Source organism: Pan troglodytes, chromosome 4 (genome assembly GCF_028858775.2).
Source record: "Pan troglodytes isolate AG18354 chromosome 4, NHGRI_mPanTro3-v2.0_pri, whole genome shotgun sequence".
Lineage (NCBI taxonomy): Eukaryota > Metazoa > Chordata > Mammalia > Primates > Hominidae > Pan > Pan troglodytes.
The window spans coordinates 74,631,271-74,651,357 of NC_072402.2; the positions used below are offsets into that span (position 1 = coordinate 74,631,271).

Here is a 20,087-nt window from a genome sequence, read left to right on the forward strand (position 1 = left end):
TGGCCTAGTCAGGCTTTGAACCAAGACCACTGGGGCTTCAAGCCTGCTCTGTACACCCAGTCAAGGTGAAGCCAGAATCCTACTGTAACTGGGCAGGATCTGTAATATCAGAAGAATTTGGATCCAGCAGCAGGCTTTATTTCAATACTTAACTCACCCAACCTAGTCCTCAAATCCGAGCTTCTTTTCCTGAAACAATTACAAAAAAAAAAATACTGTACTTCAAACTTTGAAAGATAATAACAATTAAACAACTTAGTTTCCGTTGTCAGTCTGGTTTCTCTGCCTTAGTGGAAAGTCTAATGGGATATTTTACAAGGATGACAAAGACAGATAATGAAAGTCAAAGCAGTACATAAAGCTTCCTTGAAAGCTTGGTAATTAAAGGCTTTGCATTGTTCTTTAATAACAGTCACCTTTTTACTGCATTGGGATAAAGGCACAAGGTCTGAAATATATTTGCATTTCAGCCACACTCTGAGTGAACACAACCTCTAGCTTTTCATTCAGAGGAACTGCATTTCAACTTCTGCAGAAAGAAAGACCAAGAGGTAGCTGTTTCTTCCAAAATGCTGGCAGTACGCAAACATTTAGTACACTGGAGATTAGATGCTAATCTGTGAATTCATACCTGTGTTTTAGGGGAGCCTTCAGACTTATAAGAAAGGGCAGACAAGAAGCCTCGATGTAAAATATAGCCATGGCCTTCCTACCTGAAATGCCTATATCCCACGACTGTGGTCCTGGAGCATGTGTGTGTTAATGTGACTCGCTGGGGAAAAGTTCAATGTGTTCCTCAACAATGCCTGGTCTATGGAGTAGAGGAAGTAGAAGGCCATGTGCTGTTGAGAAATTTCTGAAACAACATGTCCCAAAGAACTTTTACCCCTGCCTGATGCATGAATTCTGCCACTGAGGTGAGAGGAAAAGGGGGTAAACGTTTAACAGGCACCTACTATGTGCCAGGCACTGTGTTAGGCACAGTCTCAAATCTTTTTAATCCTCATCACAACCCTCTGAAGTATTATTCTCTTTTTAGAGATGAGGAAATTGAAGCTAAGACAGGTTAGGTTACTTGCCAAGCATTACATAACCAGAAGGCAGCCTGAGATTTAAATTCACATGTATCGGACTCCCAAATTGAACTCTTTGTCCCCTGTTAAAATGTGCCTGTCCCTGGGAAAGGTGGCACATGAAATCCTATCAGTCATTCACACTGTAGTGTAATGAATTTATCCTATCCTTTCTGAGAAAGTTTCGATTAAGAAGGCTAAAGGTCTAGATTCCACAAAGGGGAAGAAAATACAGAAGGGAGAGGGTAATGATGATGAAAACATGTATCGATCACTTCCCAGTTTTGCCTAGCCCTAAATACCTATGGCTGTCTTGATAGAGCAGGCAAAAGGGGGAAGGGAAGATGTGAAGAACAAAGTCTTTCTTTCACTCTTGTTTTTGAAAAAATAGTTAAGAATAGAGATAGTGCTGTGTTCTAAGAGTGACAACGCTGAGAAGGAACAAAGGGAATTACATGTAATTTAGCTCAGCCGGCCAGGCACGATGGCTCACGCCCATAATCTCAGCACTTAGGGAAGCCGAGGTAGGCAGATCATGAGGTCAGGAGTTCGAGACCAGCATGGCCAATATGGTGAAACCTTGTCTCTACTAAAAATACAAAAATTAGCTGGGCATGGTGGTGTGTGCCTGTAATCCCAGCTACTCAGGAGGCTGAGGCAGAAGAATCACTTGAACCCAGGAGGCAGAGGTTGCAGTGAGCTGAGATTGCACCATTGCACTCCAGCCTGGGCAACAGAGTGAGACTCTGTCTCAAACAATAATAGTAATAATAATAATAATAATAACAATTTAGCTTAGCCTAATTCAGGATACAAGACCAGCTGATCTAAGTTGGGTTACAGCATAGACATGGGTCTGCAGAGCCTATGGGCTGAGCAGGTCTGAGACTGAATTATGATTTCTCTTGGCCTCTTTCTCAAACTAATCTGCTCAACACCACAGGCTTGGCCTCTGGGATGCAGTGTCATGAGTAAGAGCTGATGACTGGCACTGGCCGTCTCACTTTCTAGCTATGTGACCTCCAGCTGCTGCTGACCGTCCCTGAGACTTCATTTGTAAAACGAAACTCAGAAAGCTTGCCTCACAAGATCACTGTGAGAATTCAGTAGGGTAACGTTCAGGTAGCACTTAGTGAATGGTAACTAATGATACCATATAATCTACAGGCAGGATACATGGGGAATTTTGATCCAGAAAGCTTTGGGGCCAAGTTGACTTTAGCAATCGACAGAGCTTTCACCTGCTACATGGCGTGAACTTGAGGGATGGTGGGAAGGACGTTCAGCTCCAGAGTATCTCCTTTATCTAAAAGCCATAATATCTGAAATTCCACATTCAGGATATATTCCTTTGGCAACTGTCCCAAACATCCTTTTATTAATTCCTTTGATGGGAAGCACATTATGTCAGTAGCTACTAATCCAAACTGCCCATTGGAATTGTCTTGGGGGTTGGGAGGTAGGGGAAGGTTAAAGAATGCTGATACCCAGCCCTCACCCCAGACCCAAAAAATTAGAACCTCTGGGAGGAGCCCAGGCATTAACAAAAAACAAAAAACAAAAACTTTGCCAAGTGTTTCTACCATGTAGCCAGGGCTGGGAACCCCTGTGTTACAGTATTTGATTCTACTAGAATGGAAGCACCAGGAGGCCAAGAAATACAGCATGGCATTCCCAAGCTTCCCACTGTCACTTGGCACAAAAAATAGTTAACCTACAAATTCATCGTTGGTATTGTTGAATGAAAACAAAGGTGTTAGTGACTCTAAATTCCACCTTAGTGAGAGCCAGAGATGAGATTAAAGACAAGGGACTGGAAGGCACAGAGAGGGAAGTAAGCTCTAGGTCATTACAGAAGAGCAAGTCTCCCTTCTTAGAAAATTCAGCTGCTTGTTACTCTCATGACGATGCTAACAGGAAAAGGCAGATCTCTTGGAAGAAGGGAAGATGCTACACCAGGACTGAAAAAAAAAGACGTGCCTTTTCAAGTTTCTAGAAGAAATTGAATACAAAGAGAGAAAATTTCCCATTAAGTATTTCAAAAAAATCCATCCGGCAGTTGGAAGAAACAGAAAACAACATGCCCTGAAATCAGAGAGCTCAACCTCCAAATCTCACACCTGCCATTATTAACTACACGACCTCACAGAAGGAGGGAGCTTTTTTCCTGTTTGTTTTTGCTTTGAGACAGAGTCTTGCTCTGTTGCCCAGGCTGGAGTGCAGTGGCGCAATCTCGGCTCACTGAAACCTCTGCCTCCCTGGTTCACGCCATTCTCCTGCCTCAGCCTCCCGAGTAGCTGGGACTACAGGTACATGCCACCATGCCCAGCTTATTTTTGTGTTTTTAGTAGAGACGGGGTTTCACCACGTTGGCCGATGGTCTCGATCTCTTGACCTCGTGATCCGCCCGTCTCAGCCTCCCAAAGTGTTGGGATTACAGGCGCGAGCCACCGTGCTCGGCCCCCTGTATTTTTTAAAGCATTTCTGATTCTCAGAGTCTATAAAAAGGGGAGTAATATTGATGATCTCCTAGGGGTGTTGAAGAACACTTGAGAATTGGCTGGCACATATCAGGCAATTGGGGTCTATTAATTCTCTCCTTCTGTCTTCCCTCCTTCCCTCCCTTTCCACCTGACAAAGTTATCAGTTATTCTAGGGATAAATAACTTTTCAAAACTGAGATATCAGACTAGTGATCCCCATATTTACAAATGCTAATTGTTGTGGGAATTTTAGGGAGAGGTGAAGTGAGCACGTGAATCTTCAAAATAGCAGAAAGGACAGGATTACACAAGAAAGATCAGCTCCACTAAAAATCAGCCCCATAAGATTGATGGCTGAACCCTGAAATCAACTGTGTGGAAACTGTGCTGACTTTACAGGGAGATTTTCTTCTTTTTCTGAAGTCACAAAGAATGTAAATACTGTTACAATTATCTCTTATTTTAAAATAAGTTCATTAGAAATCAACTATGAAACCGTTTTGTCGTGGTAACATTTTAATGGAAAATTTTAATTACTTTCCTAATATCCTCATGGTAAACTTTCTATACATGTAAGTTTTCATCTTGTTTTGGGTTATTGTGGAAACTTTATATTTTTCTAGAATTCTATCTCAATTTCTCTGCAGACTTTTTAGCTGTACCTGTTTGCATTATTATAGTTTTAAATGGTTTCTCCATGGACTAAGATGCATATTATTAATATTTCATGAGGTCAGGAGTTCGAGACCAGCATGGCCAATATGGTGAAACCTTGTCTCTACTAAAAATACAAAAATTATCTGGGCATAGTGGTGCGTGCCTGTAATCCCAGCTACTCAGGAGGCTGAGGCAGGAGAATTGCTTGAACCCAGAGGTGGAGGTTGCAGTGAGCTGAGATCACGCCATTGCACTCCAGCCTGGGCGACAGAGCAAGACTCTGTCTCATATAATAATAATAATAATAATAATTTAGCTCAGCCTAATTCAGGATACAAGATCAGCTGATCTATATAGGGTTACAGCATAGACATGGGTCTGCAGAGCTACTGCAGAGTAACGCCTTAGAGTTACTATTGTACATTACAACTGTCTATAGGTCAATTTTCTCCCACTCTGTACTTTATGATATATTTGTCATATCTATTTGCCTATCTATGTTATACATCTCACAAGACAATGTTAAAATGATGTAATTTTTGCTTTAAGCAGTCATATGTCTTTTAAAGAAATTAGGAGAAGACAACTTTTTATATTTACCCAAATATTTACCACTTCTGATGCTCTTCATTCATTCCTAAAGATCCAGGTTTGCCTCTGGTATCATTTCCCTCCTGTCTAATGAGCTCCTTTCCTTCATTTCTGTAGAGCAGATCTGTTGATGACAAATCACCTTTGTTTTCTTTGATCTGAAATTATCTTTATTACACTTATATTCTCAAAGAATATTTCACTGGATATAGATATCTGGCTTGATTGGTGTTGGTTGCAGTGGTTGTTTTTCTTTCAGTACTTTAAAGATTTTTGTCTCATTGTGCTCTTGCCTTCAAGTTTCTGAGAAGAGGGCAGAAAATTTATTCATTCATTATTCAGTCAAAGCATTATTTTCTTGTATATAACGTGCCACTTTCCTCTAGTCATTTTCAAGATTTTCCATTTATCTTTAACTTCCAGAAGGCTGATGTGCCTAGGCTTAGTTTTCTTTGTGTTTATGCCACTTGAGCTTAGCTGGGTAAACCTGGACACTTTCTACTTTTGTCAAAGTTAGGAACTCTCCAGGCAGTTTTTCTTCAAATATTTTTTTCAGCCATTATCTCTCCACTCTGTGAGACTCTGGTTACATGTGTTAAATCTTTCGATATTGTTCTTTAGATTCTCAAGCCTCTTCATTTTCTTCTCTATTTTTTCTCTTTTTTCTTCAGATTGGATAGTTTCTATTGATCTATCTTTCAATTCATGGGTTCTTTCCTCTGTCATCTCCACATGGCTCTGAATTTCCTTCAATAAGTGTTTTATTTCAGATACTGTTGCTTTGATTCCCTTTTATGGTTTCTATTTATCTGCTGAGATATCCTATCTTTTCACTAATTTTGAATATGCTTTTCTTAATATCACATAACATATTTATAGTCACGGCTTTAAACCTTTATTGGCTAAGTCCAACATCTGAGCTGTCTTGAAATCCCTCTTTCTCTTAAGAATGGGTCACATGCTTGTTTCTTTATAAGTCAGGTAATTTTGCTTGTATCTTGAACATTGTAGTGTCAAGTTCTAGATACTCCACATTCTGTTGTATTTTCCCCAAAGCTGTAAACTTTTTTGTTTTAGCAGGCAATTAACTTGGTTGGATTCCAGCTGTAAACTCTATCACTTGGCTGGCACCTCAAATCTCAGCTCCGTTCCTTTGGCTTTAGAAGGGACTTTTAGAGTCTGTTCTGTGCATTCATAAATCAGATGTTAGCCAGAAATCTGAGCAGAGTTTATACACAGAATTTGTAGCTCTCCCTTTCTGGCTGTCTCCAAGGACATCCTTAATTTCTCATGGCTCTGGTTGCCCTGTCTTCTGGCTCTATAAGCCAATAAGATTAAGGGTTTCTCCATTATTCTCAGCAAACTAACACAGGAACAGAAAACCAAACACTGCATGTTCTCACTCATAAGTGGAAGTGGAACAGTGAGAACACACGGACACAGGGAGGGGAACATTACACACTGGGGCCTATCGGGGGGTGGATGGCAAGGGGAGGGAGAGCATTAAGACAAGTACCTAAGGCATGTGGGGCTTAAAACCTAGATGACGGCTTGATGGGTGCAGCAAACCACTATGGCACATGTATACCTGTGTAACAAGCCTGAATGTTCTGCACATGTATCCCAGAACTTAAAGTATAATAAATAAATAAATAAATAAATATCCAGTAAATCATGCTATTAAAAAAAAAAGATCGAGGGTTTCTTTCTGTGTTTAAAACCCTGTATGCTGTTGCTTTTGGATTGCTTTTTGAAAGCAATCTATGTTCAGAAAAAGGGGAGAGAAGTCTCCCCACACGGTTTCTTTCTTCTAAATGACAATCCAGAATCTGCCCCCAGAATCTGCCCCCAGAATCTACCTTTCCAGTTCTTTCAAATAGTTATATTTTTATTTTGTTTATAGTTTGAGGTTGGTCTGGTAAGAGCTTACTTATGCCTACTCTGAGCAAAACCAGACCATATATTTGCTTTAGGTTTTCAACTTTGTCACTATAGGGTCATTTTCTCATAATTGCTTTAAGTTTTTTTGATATCTATATTGTGCCTCCATTCTCATTCCTAACCTTTTTGCTCTTTTTTTCCTTTAATCAGGCTTACAACTGTTTTTTCTTTTTCTATTTTGTACAACTTTTCAGAGAACTGCTTTTGGAATTTATCTTTTTTTCCCCCTTTTAATTGTTTCCTTATATTACAGCTTGTGTTTTTGTAATTCTGGGAGGAAAACATAAGAAATAATTGTGCATTAACATTTGAGCTGGACCAAGATTTGAAAGGTAAATTTTTCATCTTAATTCATCTATACCAAGGAGACAGAGGGGTGCTTAGGAGTATAGAGAGGCAGCAGGCGAGGAAGAACCCTCCTACCCACTTCCAATGTCTTATTACCATGGACCATTTCATTTGCATCTTAGGACAATTTCCCTGTTGGTTTGAAGTTTGTACGCATCTTGCTCTAAAAGGCCTGCTTAATGGCCTTGGTTGAAGCATTAACAACAAACTGGAATAATCCAGCCTAACTTCGACATCAAAGAGGAACACGGACAAAATCAATGAGACTAGAGGAATGAAACTGTTTCTCCAAGATAACACAACTGGGCTAGAACTAAGGCGTTTCCAAGTGGAACCATGCTCAAGGAATGGACATGGAAGTTACACATGTGGCAAAGGTCTCGGCTTAGAATGGAGCTTTCCTCCAAGCTGATACAATACTGTTGCTTGTGACCACTTACAAAACCTGGATATTGTAAAGTGGTAGCAATGAAACCTCAAAAGGGAAGCTTAGCTGCAAGCATCAGTACTGACCAGCTCTTGAGCACTCCAACTCACCAAACCTGGAGAGGGCAGTACAGCAGGAAGAACAAGAGATTCCTGGTGAGGTCATTCGTGTGCCAACTGCTCCTTATTAACAGACATTTGGGGCCCCTCCTCGTCTTGTTTTAAGGAAGATATGCTCCCTCAGCTCCAGCCAAACTGACTTGCTGATTGTCTCTGGGACACGCCTGAGTGTTCAGGGCACACTGTTCAGGGCAAAGCACAGAAGGGATTCCAAAACACGCTGCAGCCCATGAGCAAAGTGCTTTGCCTTGAGAGCACAAGAAAGTCTAGTCCTTCAAGCAAATGAGGCTAAGTGTACAAACTTTAGCTATTTGTGTATGTGCTTTGTCTCCAAGACTTGAAGCTTCATAGAGTAAGGCTCATGCTTTCTTCTATTTTTTGCTGCCTACAGAACTCAGCATAAAGCATATTTGATAAATATTTCTTGATTGATTTCCATCTTCCATATTTTCCATCTTTTCATCATTCCATATTTCTTTTTATATTTACTCCCATCTTTCATCTCAACTCCACCATCTCTGTTATTCCCACAGACAGAACAACCCAGTCTTTCAGTTGCAAACTTCAGGGAGAAAACAAGGTTTTCTGAAACTGAGACTGGGTTGTCCAAGATCAAACACTAACTGTGACCACTATGACATTTGGAAACACTTTGTGGTGGGCAGAACAGTGACCTCCCAAAGTTACTCACATTCTAATTTCTGGAACCTGTGAATATGTTACCTTACATGGCAAAAGGGACTTTGTGGATGTAAGTTAAGGATCTTGAAGTGGAGAGATTACCCTGGATTGTCCAGATAGGCTCAATGGAATCATAAGTGTCCTTCAAATGTGGAAAAGAGAGGAGAATTAGTGTCAGAGTGATGCACTGTGAGAAATACCTGACTGGCCACTGTTGGCTTTAATATGGAAGGGCGCCATGAGCCAGGAAATACAGGCAAACTCTAGAAGTTGAGAATGGAAGGAAACAGGTTCTTCCCTGGAGCCTCTAGAATAAATGCAGCCTGCCAGCATCTTGATTTAAGCCCATTAAAGCCCATTTCAGACTTTTGACGTCCAGAACTATGAGAAAATATATTTGTGTTGTTTTAAGCTATGAAATCTACAGTAATTTGTTACAGCAGCAATAGGAAATTAATATATAAAATCTGGATGTTTCTTTTGTTCCTGAAACTTTTCTGATTTTTCTGAACTGTAAACTCTTGTTGAGACGAATGTTTTGTAAGCCAAAGAACCCTCTGAATATACTACTTAGTTTTCATAACTACATTATTTTCCTCCTTGGTCTGTACATTGGTGCTTAATAACCTGTGGTTGTAAAATCACCTATAGGTGTCATATCTGACACAGGATGTATCAGCATGAAAGCATTAAAGTCAGAGGGTTTAGGTTTCCTTAACAGGCTATTTTTATCTTATTTTATAATTCTTTATATTTATAATTCAGCAATTTGTGCAAGAGTAACAGTCCAACAATTTATTAACTACATGGACCACCACCAGTAAAGAGAATGGGTGCTGTCTGATAGGCTCTACCAGTGCATGCCAGATGAAAGTCAGTCCTAATCGTGAATGTCCTAACAATTATATTTCTCCTTGCATACAGACAGGGATATGGTCTAATGAATTAATCCTTGCTGATCAAGATAACCTGACAGGCCAACTAGGTTGAAACAATTCTGTTTGATTATACAATGGTGAGAATGCTGATAAAAAATAAAAAATTTTAAATTGTACTTTAGTAACTCTATTTCTTTGGACTCTTTGTGTTATTGAATAAATACATTTGCTAATGGCTTCTTGGTGCAACTTTGCCCTATAGTTGTGAAATGCTCATTGGTAGGTAGGTAGGTAGATAGATAGATAGGTAGATAGATAATTCAGGTTAATAAAGGTGGATCTACCTAGCAGGCTGGCTGAATTGTCGGGTTTCCCATCATTACTGCAGCCAGTAGCAACCTTTAGCTTTTGCAATATCTTCCACATCTCACTCTTCAGTTAGAATCTATCATATATAGCATGGCTTCATAAAAATTCCCTGCCAGAACTTCTACTCAAATATAGTCAAAAGAGCTGGGGAAGTGAATTCCAGAAGGCTGGACCTGATATCAAGAATCTTTAAAGTACAAAAGAGAGAACTAAGCATTGTTGGCAGAAATACACATGTAATTGAAACTGCCATAATGGGAAACTACCTAGAGAAATAATAATCCCCAAGGGAATTAGGCCTCATCTGTCACATTAGGTTTTCACAAATCAACTCAGACAACATAACTAGGAATCTGATGAGTCATTTAGGAAGTTAAGAACAAAGGGGAACATTTAGGCAATGGTTGGTGCCAATTCAGGGAATACCAGGGGCTACAGACACAGTGGTTGGGAACCCCAGTGTCCATGGATGAGAAAAAGCCTGTCAGTGCTTGGGAGAAATCTCTGCACTGGGCCAAATGCCGAGCATGGCAAACATTGCTGTTGGACTTCAGTCTAACCCCTGCCCCCACCAGAAACTCCTTGGGAGCCCTAGTGGCCTTACATTGTCTCTTGGATATCCAAGACAGGGAGATGACTTGTGTGAACCTAAACTTCTCTGACTATGCTACTTTTCCTGAAATGTTTTATCTCTCCTCTAAGTCATTGCAAATAATTAGTAGATACATAACTGCCCTTACCACTGCCAAAGTCTATTATTACCTGCTTCCATTCAATTTATTCCCCCATCAAAACCAGACAATTTCCCTAATAACAATTCTGATCAAAAGTCACTTTCTTTTTCTAATACCTTTGAAGGATCCTCTCTGTATCTGTAACAAATTCTGAACTCCTTAACCTGGCATCAAGCGCCTCTAAGAGTTGTTTCTCATCTTATCAGCCATGGATTGCCATCATTTTGCTCCAAGTAAAGGGGATCTTTCTGTTTCCCCTGCATGCTTCCTGTGCTTCTCCACACCTCCATGGAACCCTTTTGCCTTGACTGTCTTTTTCTGTATCTGCATTTTAGAGTCGTTCACGGCCCACTCTAACACCACCTTCTCCACCATTCTCCTTTCTTCCTCTACATCATTCAGAAGTTATAGTTCCCACCTTTGAACTCCAATGTCAGCCACATCTCGATGGTATCACTTTCCACTATGGTCCTTGTGCACAGAGTTCACTCAAACTGATAGATTGTCAGAATAGAGGGCTATCTTTGAGGTATTCCTGCATCTCCCACCTAGCAGAGTGCCTTGCTCTTAGGCGCTTAAAAGAGAGTTGCTGAAGAAAATATCCTAAAGTGTTTATTTACTATGCTATCCCACTCTAAAATTATAAACATGCATTTTCATAGGTATTTTAATTCCAGATAAAATAATGTAACCCAAAGTCATAATGTGGGATTTTTCAGGAGATGCATTTGTGAGGTACTTTGGGGAAGGTGAGAATGTTCCTCCATCAATCATACCTTATGGCCCCCGTGTCTTCACTTACAAGCAATAGCCACCCTTGCAAAAAGTCACCTCATGACCCCTCAACACACTTCTCACCATTGTAGAAGAAGCTGGCTCCTGGAAATGTAGCTGAAGCAGACACTGTTGGTTTATTGGCCACCAGTCATTTCTCTCTTCCTTTACTTTTTGTTCAGGTCTTCGCCCCTCCTTTACATGACTCAGAGAGCAAATCTTCATTAATCTTAAGTAGCTGTTCCATTTCTCATGTCAGTGATTGGTTCAGAAAGAAGCCTGTTTGGGGGGTTCTAAGAAGCTGTCCTTACTTATTAAAAGAGGTACACAGAAAAGGCAGCCTCTCTTCTGTTGGACATCCTCTAGATGTCCCATAGATCACGTAAAGTCCAGATTGTCTATTCTATGGATGTCAACTACTATAAAACTGTCAAATCTCATAACTTTAGACTTTATTAATTTGATATTTTCTGTAAGACTGTGGCTGAACTAAATTTCATCTTTTTTCTCAACTTTTATTTTAGACTTGGGGTATATGTGCAGGTTTGTTAAAGGGTATATTGTGTGATGCTGAGGTTTGGAGTACAATTGAACCCATCACCCAGGTAATGAGCTTACTGAGAGTAAACTTCCCAATAGGAAGTTTTTCAAACCTTGTCCCCCTCCTACCCCCTCCTGTAGTCCCCAGTGTCTGTTTCTCCCATCTTTGTGCCAGTGTGTACCCAGTGTTTACCTCCCACTTGTAAGTGAGAATAAGCAGTATTTGGTTTTCTGTTTCTATGTTATAAATTTCATCTTTGATTAAAAGAATCTTGTAAAACCAATTCACAGTGTGCATAGCATTTTAGGAAGCATTGTTAAAAAGTGAGTTACTAAGTAGGATGATGAATAAATGGATGGATGAATGACATTATATTTTGTTCATTCATTAATTTAACTATGAATTGATGAACCCTCTTCAGCTATGATTACCAAGTCCTATCTGTCATCCTGGAGGAATTGTGAAGAATCACTAAGGGTAAATTATGTCAAAATAACCTTGTTGATTTTAATATGCCTTCTCCCAGAATGATGGATGAGACTAATGCTAAACACAATGAATCTTAATTTTATCAAGGCTTTTGATATATCTTTTAGTGTGACATTTCTTTCAATAACACTTTTTGTACAAAACAATCTATAATTCAGTTTTCATTAATTAACAACAAGAACAGTCTCAATCCAGGACTGAGATTGGATTTCTTCTCAATAAGTCAAAATTCATGAGATGTAAACTTACCTTTTTGGGTAAGTACAGCATAAATAACTAGACAATGTGACAATGATTGATTCTTATTTCTTAAAGGACTAGAAGGGGACAAAGGAGGTAAAATGTAACTGATAAGTTTTACATGAATCATCAGATTTGGTCCATACGTCACAGTAGTTCCCTTCCTCTTCCCAGAAATGCTGTTGGTATTAATTTGGACATTATAAAGCAGCTGAGCTTTGGAAAGTCTGTACATCATAAGAATCAGCAAATGCACAATACAGTAATCATCACATGAGTGCAGCCTATCACAGAGTAGCACTCCTGAAAAAATCAAACAGAGGGAGGGAGAGAGTCATGCTGGTGGGTTCATCCCTTGGACATCCTTCTTGATGGGCAATCAGCTAGTTTTAAAAATCTGGGCTCCACCAACTGGCATCAGTTGGTCAGGAGTGATTTCTTCCAATGCTGCTTCCATGATGCAAGCAAACAGACACCACTTTTGTTCCACTGTATCCCCACGCCCTGAAACTCACAAATGCCTTCTTGATGGGCTGGCTCCTGGAACTGTATAGCCCCCACAGCTGATTTCCTTTCTGGCAAGATGCCTCCTGGTAAACATCACTGGGTGAGCAAGAGGATGTGTGGGTCCAGAGCACTGATATAGGGCTGTGATTCAGATTATGCCTTTGGTCATTGGTCATCATTGTCTTCAAACTGCATATTATGAACACCAATTGTATTGGGGACTGTTAGGCATGGAGGGGAAGGCTTGTTATTTTCTATTCAGGGAACAGTTATTAGAGTTTACCGTCTTCAGACTTCTATTGCTATATCTTGGGAATGAAAGGAAGAAAGGATGTGGACTGGAATCTTCTGTGCCCGGAAAATAATAAGAAACTTGATTGTGGCTCAGCTGTATCATCACCCCTGCTCTCTTGGCTGTTGTTTACAGAACTCAAATTGGAAGATAGGCATATTCCTTATCTTAGGGCAGTTTTCTCAGATGCAGATTCTGAAATGAAGGAGAGAAGTAGAGGAAGATGGATGATGGGCAGGGAAGGGGAAAAAGCCAAGCAGGGGACCGTGGTTTATGAGAAATTTCAGAAAGGGGATGTAGGCCTGATCCTGCAGGAAAACTCCAGAGTGCGAATCATGTCTCCGAGTTTTTCCCAAACGAGGCAATGGATCCGAGCTTTCCCTCTCCTTTGCCAGTCATTGGCTAATGGCTGTGCAGGGAGGATGCAACCCCTTAGGCACTTGTGGTTTTCAGGCTTGCAGACAACGGGGCAGTCCTCTGAGAGAGTCACAAGGGTGAACCTAGAAACAAAATCACAGAGAAGCTAGGGGAAAGGCACACCAACATGGCACAATGGATCTGAGGGGAAGTGAGAAGAGCAGAGAAGTGGCCACTACACTACTGGTCAGAGATGCCCATCCTTTAGCCAAAGGTTGTTCTATATAGCTGTCAATGCCTGTCACAAGAACTTTTCAGATTATGGTTTTGTGAGAGTCAACGCTAAAACCTAAATACAGTAGGATTAGTACATACGTAGTGCAAATTATAGTCTATACTTGAAAACCGATGGCCAAAATACTTTAAGGAATCTTGAAAACCATTAGAATTATTGGCATTTGATTTTGTCATTTTCTCTGCATCCCTGACCCACCAAAGTAGTCTCCTTCACTTGTTTTAGCTTGGCCAATCCTTTATATGCATAAATACATCCTCCTCCAGAAAGGCCTCCCTAATGCAGTGAGATGGCAGCACTATTACCTGCACTTCCACCATTTGATGGACACTCATGTTATTCATTTTTATGTAAATATTAATTTTCGAAACTGCATGATCCTTGAAGACAGGGATTTTGCCTCATCCTTCTTCTTATCCCTACTCCTCCAGCATCCAACAGGGTGCCCTACAGTCCATCATGGCATGTGAATGAACACTTAATGATTGACAAGTACTCAAAGTGAATGTCCAACTAGTGCTTTGTGATCATCTTCATTTCTTATACTGCTTATGAAAACTGTTGAAAAGATACTAATCAAAAACATATTTCATTGAAAAGAGACCATTTGCAATATATGTTACCCTTTCTGTTGAATTTCGGGGACCTTGATGTTACTCAAATTTAGACAAGAATGACCAACTCATTTCAAGATAGCTATAGATATGGATATGGATATAGATATATACACATATACACATGCACTAGAAAGGCAAGAGGTGGTGCATTAGAACAAACACGGGACTGGAATTTGGGAGATGCCAATCTCATATCAGCACTGCTCCCATCTCCTTATGAGGCCTTCCTTAGCCATTTCATACCTTTGCACTTCAGCTAAAGGAAATATACTACATGATCTCTAAAGTCTCTTCAACTCCAAAAGTTCTACTAGTTGTGTTTTCTTTGTTTATGAAGGAGTGGAATCCAAGAAGACAAATATAACCCTTGCTTCAACTCTTGCTTCCTCACTGTGCTCAATAAATATGTATTCACAATGATGTTATGCCACATGTCTAATCTTGAAGTTGACTTATGGTCCACCCAGAGGGAGGAAATATGTGAAAGGATTATTAAGGGATAAGAGAAGGAGCTAACAACAGAAGACATTGTGGAAAGTTATCTATTCATTCATCAAGCACGTGTTTAGGACCTACTACATGAGAAATTGGGTTAGATCCAGGAGATCTGAAGGAGGCACAGTCCTTGTTTTTATGGAACTCCTAGATTGATACTTAGAACATTTCATTCAATTGGGAGAAAATCGTGGAGGTGATTTTGCTTTTCATTGAGGTAAACCCTACCAAAAACATTTCATTATTATTAGCTCTTCTTCCATTCATATTTTGTGCATCTGACTTTCTTTCTTTCTTTCTTTCTTTTTTGAGATGGAGTCTCGCTTCTTCGCCCAGGCTGGAATGCTATGGCCCGATCTCAGCTCACTGCAACCTCCGCCTCCCAGGTTCAAGCACTTCTCCTGCCTCAGCCTCCCAAGTAGCTGGGATTACAGGCATGTGCCAGCACTCCTGGCTAATTTTTGTATTTTTAGTAGAGACGGGGTTTCACCATGTTGGCCAGGCTGGTCTCAAACTCCTGACCTCAAGTGATCTGCCTGCCTCAGCTTCCCAAAGAGCTGAGATTACAGGTGTAAGCCACCGCACCCAGCTGACTTTCCTTCTTTCTAATATTCTAAAGAGTACTGGACTCTGATCCAGCATCCCTGGTTTCTAGTTTCAGTTCAGCTGCAAACTGTGTGATCTTAGGCAACAAGGCCAACCCCCAATGCTTAGTTACCACATCTCTTCAAAGAGTACCGAACACTTGTTCCTCATGCCTCAAGCAATTTTTATCAGGACATAAAGGTATTCAGGACAACAAAAAAAGTGTATAAGAACTATATTATATAAGATGATTTTATTAACTAGTCAACAATGATGTCATTCACCCATTTGAAGTTGCCTCTTCTCCCTCAAAGGGAAAAATATGAATGTTTAAGTTTTTTTATACAGTAATTTATTTTGCAAGTTGCATTTTTCCTTTAGTATACAGGTTTATTTTCTGCATTTTGAAGAACAATTAATCTAGTTGCTCATCAAATTACTGTACAACTTTATATATTATATTATTTCATTTCCTTATTCCAACTCAGAAAGTATGGAGATCTATTTCTATGGAATGAGGAAGGAGGATATGCTAAGTTTATTTAATAAAGACTCATGAAAATTTATCCAAAAAAATTTCCCTTCTAGGTCACAAAAGTATGATCTCCTGCAAATAGCTGAATCTAAAAGACCCATCAGATGGTCAGAGAGTCACTGAAAATGCTTACTAAACCAACCCTTACTCTAGAAATCAGGAAAAGAAAGAAAACTTGAAGAAGCTCAGATTTGACAATTCTGACATTTGGAAAATCAAGTCAGCAAAGAAAGCTGCTGTCAAAGAATGTGAGCAAGGCCATTTACAATGTAACCATACCTACTCATTCAGCTCTGTATCCATTCACTCTCTCCTTCAACATTCATTGAGCATCAAGCATGTGAAAGTGCTGCACTTGGTACTGAGCAGAACACCAGGCTCTCACTGAATGCTCTCATCACTGGTGGAATGGTCTATTAGCAAAATCGCAGAGCAGTGGAAAATATTAAAGCGAGATAACACTGAATTGAACAAAGCCACCTTTGAAACGCAACCTTTTAATATCAGGTTGAACAGCTCTTCCTATTTGCCCATCTGCTAACCTTTAAAAGATTCCTCTCATTGCTGATACGGCCAGTTGCCCCAGCCTGCCTTCAATAGTGCACAAACGGCATCTTTGTTTTCCTCCCAGTGAACTCAGAGGCCAACCCAGGGAACAGTGAAATACCCAGGATGGAAATGAGGTGTCTCCGTGACAGCAGACTCCTTCTTTTGCCCCCATTTATCGAGATCAACATGACTGAGTCACCAGTAGATGAAACCAATGATTGTTTTACTCGACCTTCCCCAGAGTCACCCCCTGAGTCAGTGGGTAAACTGGGCTAAGAACCCAGCCTTGTCCTATGAGGCTGAGCAGGTCTACTATATTTATCCAGGGTCTCATGATTCTTAGTGCTTTTGCTCTGCCCTCTAATTTGCACTGTGCCTGCTATAATATCTAAACGGGAAGTTGCCAGCTAGAATGGTCATTATCCGAGAAATCTATTTAAACATGTTTATAAGGTCAAATGAAGTGGGTGGTGGATAAGCTAGACAGAAAACAACAAAAGCTTTGGCTCAGCATAGCCAGTGAGGCTAAAGCTAAAGAGAGAAGTGTTTTCATGTTGAATTTGCACATGGTAGAAAAAGGCAGTCTAAGCATAATTATATATAAATGCAGGAATGAGCAGTCAAAATATTAAAATGACCAAATGATTTCTATTTAAGAAGCTGGACAATGGAATTGACTTATGGTAAGTCAAGGGACTGTCTGTTTGAGGCAGCATGCCAGTATAGCAGAGCCCAAGATCAAATTTTGGAAAAGCTCCTAGTGTATCCCAACCAGTGGGAAGAGCTGGGATGCTCAAGAAAGATGCCCAGAATCAACCAAAAATGACCTGGGGGAGACTTCACAATGGAATAGTGAATACTATTGAACAAGAGGGAAATAAGGAGGTGAGAAAAACACCTAATATCTCTGGGAGCCCAAGCTGGGATTCTTGTATATTTAAGACTTTGAAGAACAGCCCTCTGTACCAAAGAAATCCACATCTTAGAGTTAGGAGTCAACCATTTCATTATGTGACTGACCTCCAGGCTCTGCCAAGCCATTCTTCAACATCAAAGAGGAGGGAAGAGGGGAAAAGAAACTATTGTCATACGTCACTTAATGGCAGGGATACCTTCCTTCTGAAATGCATCATTTGGCGACTTTGTCCTTGTGTGAACATCATAGTGTACTTACACAAACCTAGATGGTATAGCCTACTATACACCCAGGATATAAGGTGTAGCCTATTGCTCCTACCCTACAAACCTGTACAGCATGTTACTGTACTCAATATTGTAGGCAATTATAACACAATGGTAAGCATTTTTGAATCTAAACATGGAAAAGATACAGTAAAAATACAGTATAAAACATTAAAACGGGTACCCTTGTATAGGGCACTTACCGTGATCGGAGCTTGCAGGCCTGGGAGATGTTCTGGGTGAGTGAGTGAGTGAGTTGTGAGTGAATGTGAAGGCCTAGGACATTACTGTACACAACCGTAGACTTTATAAACACTGGACACTTAGGCTACACTAAATTTATTTAAAATTTTTTTCTTTCTTCAATAATAAATTACCCTTAGCTTACTGAAACTTTTTACTTTATAAACTTTTTAATTTTTTTAACTTTTTGACTCTTTTGTAATAACATTTAGTTTAAAATACGAATTCATTGTACAGCTGTACAAAAATATTTTCTTTCTTTATATCTTTACTCTATAAGCTTTTTTCTATTAAATTCTTTTTCACTTTTTAAACTTTTTTGTTAAAAACTAAGACACAAATGCAAACATTAGCCTAGGCCTACACAGGGTCAGGATCATCAATATCACTGTCTTCCACTTCCACATCTTGTCCCACTGGAAGGTCTTCAGAGGCAGTTACATGCGTGAAGCTGTTGTCTACTATGATAACAATGCCTTCTTCTGGAATACCTCCTAAAGGACCTTCCTGAGGCTGTTTTACAGTTTTTTTTTTAATAAGTAAAGGAGTACTCTAAAATAGTGATGAAAAGTATGTATAAGTCAGTAACGTTGTTTATTATCATTTTTAAGTATTATGTACATGTACAATGCATAATAGTTGTGCTAGACTTTCTTTTTCTTTCTTTTTTTTTCTTTTTGAGACAGAGTTTTGCTCTGTCACCCAGGCTGGAGTGCGGTGGCACAGTTGTGGCTCATTGTAGCCTCAAACTTCTGAGCTCAAGTGATCCTCCCATGTTAGTCTCCTGAGTAGCTGGGATTACAGGCACATGCCACTGTTCCCTACTGGTTTTTTCATATGAGACCACCGTCCTACATGTGGACCATCACTGGGCAAAGCATCATTATGCAGTGTGTGACTGTATCTCCTTATTCCTGTTTCTGAGAAACAGGGATATGAGTCGGCGAGGCTTTCAGTGGCAAAGAGAAGAGTAGCATCTGAGAATGCTTCCCACACATTCTGCATGAGCTTGGATGCTAGTTTACAAAGATCAAGCAATTAAATAGATTCTATGCCACTGAAAGAAATCTGGTATGGCTACTGCTGGAAAATTTGATACACGTGTGCATAGAGTCATTAAATCATAGAGAATAGTTAGTGTTTCTTATTTTATTATGAATTAAATTAATTTAATGACCTCCTTTCCAAACAAAATTTACTTAGAAATGTTATTTCTTCCTGGAACTTGATTTGGTATGGTTTGGGCTAGAACTACATACTGTTTGCTCCTGTATCTCTTCTATTCTAGCACAAAAGTAAGCTCTTTTTGTTCCTTTCTTTCTGGCTCTACTATCTAGTGAAAAAGTCACTGACATAAGAAAGAAAAGGAGCAAAGAAAGATTGGGGAGTACTGGGAAAGGAGTTAGGGAAAATGGGGGCAAGTAGAAAGAAGAGTGGAAGGGAGAGGTTACAGAATGGTCAGAGAGAGAGAGGCAGGGCGAAGATGGATGAAAGCAGCCATGATATGTTGAAGCAATGGATCTTCCTAGAGTGGTTCTGATCAATACAGGAGCCACCAGCCACGTGTGGCTACTGAACACTTGAAATGTAGCTGGTCTAAATTACAGTGTGCTCTGAGTACAACATACACAGCAGATTTTGAAGATTTTGTACCCAAAACATTTACAAAGTATCTCCTTAACATTTTATATTGATTACATGTTAAAATAATATTTTGGCTATATAGGGTTAAATAACTACATTATTAAAATTTATTTCACCCATATCTTTTTAGGTTCTTAATAGGGCTACTAGAAGAATGAAGATGAGCCACGTGGCTCACGTTATCTTTCTGTTACACAGATGCTTTTCTTGATCTTATGAGAAATGATAGGATTGCATCCCCTTCTTTCCATCATGCCCACCACACACAACTCCAGAGGTCTCAGCCCAAAAGTCAAGTTCTAACATAATCATAAGCACTTCAATAGCAATAGCAATACCTGGCATCACTTTTCTGAGGCAGGCAGCATATATAGCAGCTTCTAGTCCTCAGGATCTAGGGGGACATGTAGGGACGTCAGGAAGCACAGTGCTCAGACACCG

At 39.9% G+C, this 20,087-nt stretch overlaps 1 long non-coding RNA gene across 1 annotated transcript; it reads right to left on the bottom strand.

The window, feature by feature from the left end:
- Window positions 1-11,201: 11,201 nt before the first annotated feature.
- Window positions 11,202-16,429, bottom strand: LOC104006471 (uncharacterized). Its single transcript, XR_680214.5, has 2 exons — window positions 16,308-16,429; window positions 11,202-13,644 (listed from the first exon to the last, which is right to left on the bottom strand). It is a non-coding gene; the product is annotated as an uncharacterized LOC104006471 (long non-coding RNA).
- Between the last annotated feature and the right edge of the window lie 3,658 nt (window positions 16,430-20,087).